The following is an 11,088-nucleotide window of genomic DNA, read 5'->3' as shown; positions in this document are numbered from 1 at the left end:
GTGGAACAGCCATCACGGGAGAAGCCACACAAAGCATCTGCATGTCCTTGCTCGACAGCCCATGCTGCTCTCCGGGTGGTCCTGCCACCAGAGCTGCGACCATTCAGCCCCCTAGGTCTCTTCCCAGCACCCTCAAAGCCCCACTGCCTCCCTTGCCTCCAATCCAGATTTGTGTGCACTAATTTCAAATACAGGGAAACATACAGAATAATAATATGAACGTCCCAAAATCATCATCGGTAATTAACAAATGTTCTCAGTTTGTCATTTTGGCTTTCTCATCCTGACCCTGGAAGCAGGTTGGTTAAGAAACTGGTGTGTATCTGTCCAGTTCCAAACTATAATGCTTTGCACATACATAGAAATGAGTAAGTATACATATTTATACATAAACCATATACACTTACCTATGCACTTCACACGCATGAAAATATGGGTTATACGTGCGTGTGCATATATGGTAGGAAACAACCTATGGCATCACTTTATTCTTTTTTCTTTAATTTTTTTTAACAGTTATTTTTTTAACAGTTTTTTTACAGTTTTTTTAACAGTTATTTTTTTAACAGTTATTTCTTTTTCAGACAGAGAGAGACAGAGCATGAACAGGGGAGGGTCAGAGATAGAGGGAGACACAGAATCTGAAACAGGCTCCAGGCTCTGAGGGGTCAGCAGAGAGCCCGATGCGGGGCTTGAACTCATGGACCGTGAGATCACGACCTGAGCTGAAGTCAGACGCTTAACCGACTCAGCCACCCAGGCACTCCGGCATCGCTTTATTCTTTCTAAAATTGGGATCGATGTTGTCACACTTTATATCATTGTATGGAACTTGTTTCTTTCTCTCCACCTTGTGTTTCTCAGGCTTGTCCAGGCTGAAGCACATTGCAGAAGGATTGGCCATGCTCCAGGAGAGGGCACAGCCCTCCAGACTGCCAAGTAGGCCCAAGACTTCAGATGCCAGCCACACACTCAGGGTCCCCATGGCCACCATCACGTCTGAACCCCTGGCTGCAAATCCTGGGGTCCCCAAGATTCCCTCAGGTTTGATAATTCACTAGAACACACCTCAGAATGCAGGAAACACTGTATTTAAGATTACAGGTTTATCATGAGTACAAGGATACAAGTAAGAGCCGACCACAGGACAGAGGCAAAGTCTGGGAGTGTCCACGTATGAATTTCCAATGCCAAAAACTTCCAGCAACCCCCCGTGGAGTCCTGGACGGTATTACTTCCCCCGGACTTCCGCGCGACAGCACTGCAGAGCGTGGCTCATCCAGGAAGCTCACCCAAGCCTTTGTTTTCCAGAATCTTAACTGGGGCTTGACAACGTCCTGCCCACTTGGCTGACCTTTAGTCTCCTACCCCAGATCGGAACTGATATGATGGGTCCTAAAGACCCCATCATAAATCACACTGCTGGACTGTCGAGTGGCCAATGTCCCCATCAAAGGAGGATGCTCCTGCTGGCTAGAACCTTCCAGGGGCCTTGAGATGACATCCCTGAGGCTGAGGGTGGAGACTGGACCTGCCTGGATACAGCTGATTCCTCACACGCACTTAGAGACCCAGCCCCTTCACTCTACCTTCCTCGTGGAGTTCCATCACCCACACCTCCCCTTGATGCTGGATCGAATCGCCCCCCTGGAAAACCTCTCCAGGCCTCAGTGTGATGGCGACGTCCAAATGTCCCCAGTTCAGATTCCTGGCCCTACTCCAGCCCTCTGGGAGATGATGCCCACAAATCTGTGTTTCTTTCCTTTTTTTTTTTTTTTTAATTTTTCTTTTGAGAGACAGAAAGAACACGAGCTGGGGAGGGGCAGACAGAGGGAGAGAGAGAATCCGAAGCAGGCTCTGCTCTCAGCACAGAACCCAACACGGGGCTTGATCCTGCAACTCCAGGATCATGACCTGAGCTGAAATCAAGAGTGGGGCACTTAACTGACTGAGCCACCCAGGCGGACCCAGGAATCTATATTTTTAATAAACTCCACCAACCATTCCGATGTTTACGAAACACTGAAAATTAATGTTATAAGCACACTCCAAGTTTGCCGACTTAATCAGAACTGTGTACGTGACCTGTGGATGTACCATGCACAGGTGTGAACGACGGGCAGTTATCTCCACCTCCCCCAATACTTCCCAACCGCGAGCCTTGCTCCAAGGTCTGAAAGCAAAATCAACAATACATGTGCCCAGAGACATGGTGCTGTTTTTCCAGGAAGAGGTAATCCCAAAGTAGATTCTGACCAAACTGAATGAAAAAAAAATAAATAAAGCTCCTTGAAAAAGATGAAGACGTCCAATATCTATTAATAATATTTAGGTTATTAACTTAGGCACGTATACACATTTTTATCCCGTAGAAAGTATCAACGTGGAAACATTAATTTCTCCATCTCGCGTCTGATGAGATGACTTCATTCAGACCCCACGCACGTCTCTCCCATCAGCGTCTCTGCCATCTCCAGGGCGCCCATCTGAATCATCTAGCATACTTTTCCAAGTACCTCACTTTTCCTTTCATCTCAGATGTTTGCAATTAGGCACTTTTTGATTCCACACATGAATGTGTTTCTGGAAATTGCTTCCTAGTCCAAGTGCGTATTTGTGTGACACAAGGATGGTTTGCTTTTCTTTTTTCCTTTTCTGATACGTGTAAATCACATGCGCTCCAGAGTAATTACTCCTGTGCTGCTTTTTAAAGTGGTTCTTGACAGACCTGTGTCCAATAACACACAAGGCTTAGAGATGCGAGGTCCCACCTCATGCGATAATTGCCAAATTTGTGCTAAGTCGTCTTTATTGCTTTGGGGAAAAAAAAAAAACCCTCCACTACCAATCTTGATATGGGCTCCCTCCATAAGCACCCAAGCTGGGACTGAATGAGGCTCTTTCAGCCTGAAGTGTCTTCCTAAGTCAAAATTGTGTTATTCAAAATAGGGAGAGAGATGCATGAGATGAAAGGCATTTGAAAACCTGAAACATAAAGTCACTCCCATCTTCTGAGGAATGATTTAAAAAAGACAGTTCTTAAAGTGAGTCATATGGGATAAATATCATCTCATAGTGGAAATCTGATCATCAAGATGCACAGTGAGAACATGCCACAAAACTTCTAATTCAGAATTTTAACTATGCCCTAGAGGAAAGAAACAAAAAGAAGGTAACAACACTACACTGCAGTAGCACCCCCCCAAGCCTTGTAAATAATTTTTTCCTTGCCCCCTTTTTTCTAATGCCCCCAATACTATATGAACTCAGCAAGAGAAATAGTCTATTTTCCCCTCTTAGAATCCCCCCCAAAGGGATCTGCTGCCTCAGCAGTCACCATGGAGAGCTTGAGAAGTCTGCAGAAGGAAGAGAGACTGCCCCTCCTCTCAGCAAGAGAGAAACCAGGCAGCACGGAGGAGGGAGACATCATGGTAAGCCCAACCGTTCCTACTGATGTGCGTCCCCACCAGGCACTCCAATGACCAGGAGCAACACCAGAGCATCAACATCCTTCCTTACGGATCCCAGCACGTCTCCCATCAAGAAACACACTCCAAAAATACAACCGCTGAAGAGAAATCACAGGGAAGAGTTGCATTCTTCAGAGAAGGCCTGCAGAAGGACTGTATTTCCAAGGTGAGCTCTGTCAGCACAGCCGAGTCAGGGTGCATCCAACAGAAGCATGTCTGGTGTCCCCAAGTCCAGGAACTACCTGCAGGGTGTTCCCCCTCTGTCTGAAAATGGAGGGCATCGCTGGGCCACAGGTGCCTTGACACAAGGAGAAGAGGGCCATCTTGGCAGGCTCTCCCAGCAAGTGACTTCCTGTGCCTCGTACGTCTTCCAGGGGCATGGGAGTGTTCAGAGGTCACTCTGGTCTAGGCTTCAGTGGTTTGCCAACCACTGGGGAGCCCCACCACTGCAAGCTTCTTAAGTCTCTGTTCTAGTGAGATGTGAACTAACTGCTCCCATGTACACCCCGGGCTTGTAGAAGGGGGTCGGCCACAGGACAACACCCTGGCATTCCTCTCCAAGAAGCACTATTTTTTAGTTATTGCATACAATCTCGAGATACGACACCGTTCCATCCATTTTTAACAGAGGTGATTAAGCAGGTGGGATCCAACGTGCCGGGCCACTGCCACAGAATCTGTTAATGAACAGGAGGGGGAGGAACTCTTTGGGCTTCCTCGTCCTGAAGCCTGAGTACCTGCACAGCAACACGTTAAAAACCTCCCAGCAAACACTACCTGTTCAAGAGCTACACTCTGAAAAAGAATGGACTACAGAGCCTGCTTCCAAAGTGTCTAAAAGTGCTGTTTCCAGACTGAGAAAATGAAGGTTATTCTGGAAGCACATGCATTTAAAGGGCCAATGTCAAAGGCGAGCGTTTAATCGACGAAAAGCTCTCATTAAAAAACAGTAAGTGCGAAAATACATGCCAAGGACGTGAGCGAGAACATTCCTTCTTTCCGTTCATTCTTGTCCTTCTGCAGCACACATCTAGCCTGTGCTGGTGTTCCCCAAGGAAGCATCCTAGCAGAAGCAGGAAGGTGAGACCAACAGGGACAAAGGTGTTCCAAATGGCCTCCGTGATTGAAACTCTGCTGTTCCATTCTTGGCCGTGACTCTCCCACCACCCAGTCACAGGTGCCTGTATTTGAATTTCCATAGTTACCCTCATCCCACACTTAAAATTATAGACTTTTTCCCAGCTTGCTTTTTAAATGCGACATCATAATGTTGAGGAAACATCATACGTAATTACATTTAATAGACAGAGAATTGATGGAAACACTTAGCCAGAACAAAAAGCCCAGACGTAATTCTGTAAACATGTTATTGTACAGTAACCCCCAATGAGTTTGCTCTTAAACCTCCTAATTAATTTTTAACTACAAAGCTCAAAGATGCTATTATACTTGTTTTAAATGGCGGTCTCAGGCAAGTGGAAACGACTGAGTGCTGGGGACAAATATCTCCCATTAAAATCTGTGTTAATGAAAACAGCTGTGTTCGGGGTTTCCAAGATCCAAACAGAAACAGACGCCACCATTTAAGGGAGCCATTGGATGAAGGCTTCCTTCCCTCAGCTTGTAGAGATATGTGTACCTGGAGGGTGATGGGTTTTGGTATACAAGCTGTCCAAACTTTTATTTAAATATATCCTTTTCCTACCCTTTCCAAAGCCAAGCTAAATATAACTTGCCTGTTCCATGGAGAAATGTATGTCACACTTTTGCAAGCCAAAGACGGCTTCTGCTTCTGGAGATGCTGTCTCTCTCCTGTTCCAACCCTTCTTGATGAGCAATGAAACGAGTCCCCTCTTCACTGCCCAGGCAGACACTTCCAGCCTCCCCACCTCACCATCTCCATCCCTCCTCCCAATCCAGCAGGAGCTCTGTGGTGATGCAGTTGGAAACTCCATTTCTCTGGCCACATGGGTGATTTCACCGGGGGAGAATTATTAATAGCACCACAAACAGCAAGAGTCTCTTTTCAACAACGCAACCTCTTTATAACAGAAGGGAAAGTGTTTCAGAAAAACCAACGGACTGCTTGCCTGTCCCTCACCCACGGTCAGGATGCCATCAGAGGGGTGCCCTCTGCCGGCCTGACTGCGTAGGGAATGAGCCACTTGGAGGGGACTGTAACTCAGAAGTCGTGGTGCCATGCTCACCGGCTGTACTCTTTAATTAAAAGGGGAAGTTTCTGTGCCTGCCACTGCCATTACTGTTTCTAAAATGCCTGTGTATCACTGTGCGTGTGACAGGTTTCCCCTCTTCCAGTTTTCCAAGGAAAGTTCCCAGTGCTAGCCAGCCACAAATTCTGGGCCAGGTTCCCTCATTAGGACGAAGTGTTATCTCACGTTTATGCTGCGTTCCCCCCTATGACCCAGGATTCCTCTTCCCTGGCACTCCTGACATTTGGGGTAGACAGCTCTCTGCTGTGGGGCCGTTTTGTGCACCGTAGCATGTTAAGCAGCATCCTTCACGTCTCCCTACTACATTGCCGGTAGCGAGCCCCCAACGTTGACACAAGCAAAAATGTCTCCAAACATCACCAGGTGTCTTCAGGGGAGGGGCAAAATCACCGCCAGCCGGAAACGACTACTCCAGATTTAACAAAGGTAGACTCTCGGTTACGGAAACCATCAAGAGAGAAGCAAGAGGATGAATATTGATGTGGCAGGGATGATTATTGACACAACGATTCACCATAAGGCTCTTGGATTTGCTCAGGCAATTAGGAGGAAGGCTTGGTGTTTGTTTGTTTACCTGAAGCAAGCCTGTGTGTGCATGTGTGTGTACGGAGGTACACCAGCGCATGTTTGTAGAGAGACTGGCAGGAAGTAACGGCTGTTGGGCAGCAAGTGATCCCTTCAGCTAAACGTGGAGAGCTCATTTATGCCCAGACTGCCAGGAGCACCCCCGTCTGTCTGGTTTTCTCAGAGAGCTGCTGAAACCCAGGACGAGAGCTGAGAGACCACATTAGAGTTCACCAGTGAGGCAACTGGGGATGCACGTGGGCGTGTTGTGTAGGACGATGTGTGCCTGCACCTGCCGCGGGGGGTGCGGGCCACCAACCACACAGACCGACCCTTAAACCCACACAGGCGCCCTGGAGTAGTTAAAAGGTTGAGGGCACATTCAGGAATTCCCTCAGAGGCATGAGTTCTGTTCTCTGTGTCTCACTCTACCAAACGGATGTGCTCTGAAAAGCTATGCCACGTTTTTTGCAAATTGAAGGACAATTTGCAACATTTTTTTTAATGTAAAGAAAGCACAAATTCTTTCGAGAAAAGGAGAAAATCTTTCCGTTAAGTGGAACATCTCTCTCAATTTACCTTTTTTTCCTAAATTCGGACGTTGGAAGTTTCGCCAACAAGGACCATGGAAGACACAGTGTAGTATTTCCATAGCACGTGGAAAACAGAAATCGATTATACACGAGAGGAAGAAGGTTTCAGGCATTCGACAGATAGTAGAGGCAGGTTTGAGTTCTGGCTCAACCAGACAGCCACATCACGCCTTCCTTCTTGATCTTCCCAGGGCAATAAAACCTGTCCTCTTTACCTCCCAGGGTGCGTGGGGGCCACACGTGCAGGAAGGGCTGGGAAAAAAACAGTCGTTATTTGCAAATGCTGGTGACTTTTTAGCAAGAAAACATTTCTTCCGGTGGAAGTTAGAGAAATAGCAGTGTAGATAACTGAAGACCTCTGTAGAATTAACTTCTTGGAAACTCCTCACAGGTTCCCAGCTGCCTCAGCCCACAGCAAAGCTTATCTGCCTAGGTTTTGAGGTCACCTCCAGCCCTTAGATTTCCCAGCTGATGACTTCTCTCTCTCTAGAAGACCCTATTTTTAGCTGTTTTCACAGGGGCACCCAGAGGCAAATATTATACAGAAACCGACTACATTCGGACTGTGATAATCCCTACCTGCAAGTTAGGAAGTTAACCTCTGTATAAAGAAAGGAACTGGCTAAGGAATATGGCATGTGCAATTTGGGCAAAGGCATGCTATGTCAACTGAAATCCTTTTCCAAGCATCCTCAAGCATTCCAGAAGCCCTTGACAATATGTGAATTACAAACCATTCTTATCTATTCAGAAAACCAGGGGAGACTCCTTGGCTTGAGGAAAGGCACTGTGTTGGGAGAAATAGAGCCACTTTCCTTCCCAACATCCTGTCCCTCAGTGTGCTCCCATTCCTAAACAGAGGGCCCCAACCTCATTCACAATTCCCAAGTGATGACTGTATTTCCTTTCTTCTGTGACAAATAAAATCACCAGGAAATGGGCAAGCAATACCTTGATCTCCGGCCCCTTCCAAAGCCAACTTCGAGCATATGTCAGATCTCTTCAATGGTAAATGTCAGTCACTCACATATTCACCCACCTCCATCACCAATTCTCCCACATTCTGGAATTCTCCACCCTTTGGGACTGCCTTGCAGCTATGTGAACCCAGCAGCCCTGTGATCGTGGGCCACGAGCCACGGCTTTGCAATTGGAGTAGGACATCAGTGAATCTCTGCAGAGTCCCTGCCACCAAGCAGAAGTGAGCATTGGATGAGTTTCCCCCAAGACCGGCTGGGCCTCTGCGATGCCTCGCATCGCACGCGGCTAGAATCTCATGTCTTGAGGAAGGTGTGTTTGAGTTTGTTTTTGTTTCCAAACTTCACTGTGCACCAGCCTTTTCCCTTCCAGGGGAGACAGACTGGTTCTGCACATCATTACCAGCCCCAAGGGGCATTCTGGAACCTCTCTGAGAGGGGGTTCCCTACCACAGCTGTTATCAAATCCAGCATCCTAGATTCTAATAAACCACTGTGTTTATGAGCAGATCACCAAGACTGCAAACGTCTACAACATTCACTCACTCTTCACCCTCTGGACTCTGCCCATGAACGAAGTTGGGTCGGGGTAGATTAATAATTTCTCAGCCTTACTGTCTCCCTAGGACAAGCACCCACGCATGAAGAGGACCACACTTTACGCAAATGGACTATTCCTAAAGAGCTGGGGGCCTCGCGAGATCTGGATGCATTAAGTGGTAATTTTCCACAGGTGTGCCTCCTCATTGGAGGTATAATGAACATTCATTTTTAGTGTCTATCATCAATGGTGAGGTTCTTTATTTTATTTTTAACATTTATTCAGTTTTTGAGAGAGAGAGAGAAAGAGACAGAATGCGAGCAGGGGAGGGGCAGAGAGAGAGGGAGACAGAATCCAAGCAGGCTCCAGGCTCGGCCATCAGCACAGAGCCCAACGCAAGGCTCGAACCCACAGACTGCGAGATCATGACCTGTGCTGAAATCGGACACTTAAACACCTGAGCCACCCAGGCCCCCAACATGGTAAGCTTCTTAAAACATTAATGTTTTTTTTTTCCTCTTCTGTCAAGATTGCAATTCCATATTTCAGTCCATGAGCTATGAAAAATAAAGCTTGGCATTTCTGACTGTGTGCCATGCACTCACTGCACAGCTTACATGCGTTACATTCCCGGCTCTCACAGCAAGTCCAAGAGTTAGACAGAATCATCACTTCATTCACAGATGAGAAACAGAGACAGGAGTCAGTAACTTTCCCAGGTGCTGCGGGCCAAATGTTTGTGTCCCCCCAAATGACTCCCACAAATGCATACACAGAAATGCTAATGCATAAGGTGACTGTGTTAGGAGGTGGGGACTCCAGGAGGTGGTTAGGTCAGGGGGGTGGGGCCCTCATGAATGGGCCCAGTGCCATCATAAAAGAGACCCCAGAGAGGTGTCTGACACCCTCCACCATGTGAGACACAGCAAGAAGACAGCCATCTAGCAACCAGGAAGCAGGTCCTCATCAAAACCAAACACGCTGGTGCCACGATCTCGGACCTCACAAATTACACAACCTTTCAAAGTGTCTGCTTCTTACCTGTAACTCATCCTGTGGCAATTGGTTAGAGCACACTGAATGTACTGAGACACCCAAGTCACTCCTAGTGAGAAACAGAGGCAGACAAGACCCCAGCCGGTCTAAGCAGGGCCCCTTTGTTCCTCAGCACGTGGTCCACCTACTACGGCACCCAAGCACCTCCACTGCTCTTCCTAAGACACGCCACCCAGGACATGCTTAATCTGTCCCTGACACAACACTCAGCCTGGACAAATGCCTGAGACTTCCATTCACACACCGAGACAACTAGGAGTAACAGGAGACACACTCACCATTGAGGGGACCAAGAAGGATTAGACTAAAGACAAGACCCGTGGGTCAGGCCAGCCCAGTCGTGGCCAGGCTCCCCGGCTCTTGCCTGTACCTATGAGTGGAGCTCCAATGTGCTCCCCACTATGACCTAGGAGAGGTGCCCTTGGCTGGCCAGTCTCTGACGTCTTTCATCAGCAGTCATGAGACTTCAGGGAAATCATAAGCTGTGGCTGCCTGAAAAAGGTTGGAGGCTGTCATCAAGCAAGGAGTCTGTGAGGATAAAAACACGCAAGGCTGATGAACCGAGGAGAGACGCATCAGATTTGCTTCCTTCGGCTCCGTCTACAGTGACCTCCAAGCGTTTTCATCGCTCCGGGGATGAGTGGTTTGTGAGCTATTTGATTGGAAACAGTCCATTTTCACCAGGCGGAGGCAGCGCTCTCTGGGGGCAGAAGAACATGTTTTCTCATGGGCTCTGCAGAGCCATGCTGGAATAAATAAGACACCGCTGAGTGATGAGGTAATGACACATGGTGCCTTAGTCTGGAAGGGCATCATTATGTAGGAAGGGCTCATGTCTTGGGACCGTCAGCTATGGGATGTTCGACTGGCAAGCTCCAGGAAGCACGACCACGGAAGCCTGTGTGTGCCTACTCCATCTACTTAGGTTCCTGAAATTCTGAGAGATTATGGATGGTCACTTACTCAACAAGGGGCTTAACTATCTTGACTTTTGTTTAGCTCGTCAGAAAGATGTCTCCTGTCCCCAACACCAACAATCGTGGGGGGACTCGATATACTCCGACCCTAAAACGCTGACTCAAGTTACATCAAGATGTAGTCACAGTCACACATATATGAGTAGTGAAGTCTCTTTGCTACAGAGGCAAAGCCTCTCTTTGCCTGAAACCCATGGATAAAACACCCTCCTTTCTGTTGCTGAAAAGGAATGAATTACACGAGGAATTGGCAATGAGAGTGTGTTTTCATTAGCATCTATTGGGTGCTAGGGAATTACCAATCAGAAAGAAAGCTCTCTCAGAGCAGCACTAAAGAAATGCATTTTCCTTCAGTTAACAAGCTGAGCACTGAGGGCTAGCAATAGGCACCTTTTGTTTCCTCCGGACGTCTCAGAAGGTGATGGTCTTCTCGACGGACGTGAAGAACCCTTGCGCCCATCCACATCCAGCTGCTGCTTGTCCAGCAGGGGAGCAGGAAACTACTGGTTTGTCTCCCCAGAGCCTGAGGGTGACTCCCGTCTTGAAACACCCAACGTCTGCTCCGTGCCAGGCACTGGGCACCTGTTGTCAGTGGTCAGTTACAGGAACTCTCCCACTAGCATGGGTGAAATGGAAATAAACTTCACATACACCCAGAAATCTCCCAGATTCCAGCTCA

This window comes from Panthera onca, assembly GCF_046562875.1.
Source record: "Panthera onca isolate mPanOnc1 chromosome Y unlocalized genomic scaffold, mPanOnc1 haplotype 2 h2.ChrY_unloc_8, whole genome shotgun sequence".
In the NCBI taxonomy this organism is placed as follows: domain Eukaryota; kingdom Metazoa; phylum Chordata; class Mammalia; order Carnivora; family Felidae; genus Panthera; species Panthera onca.
This window is presented reverse-complemented; position numbering follows the sequence as displayed.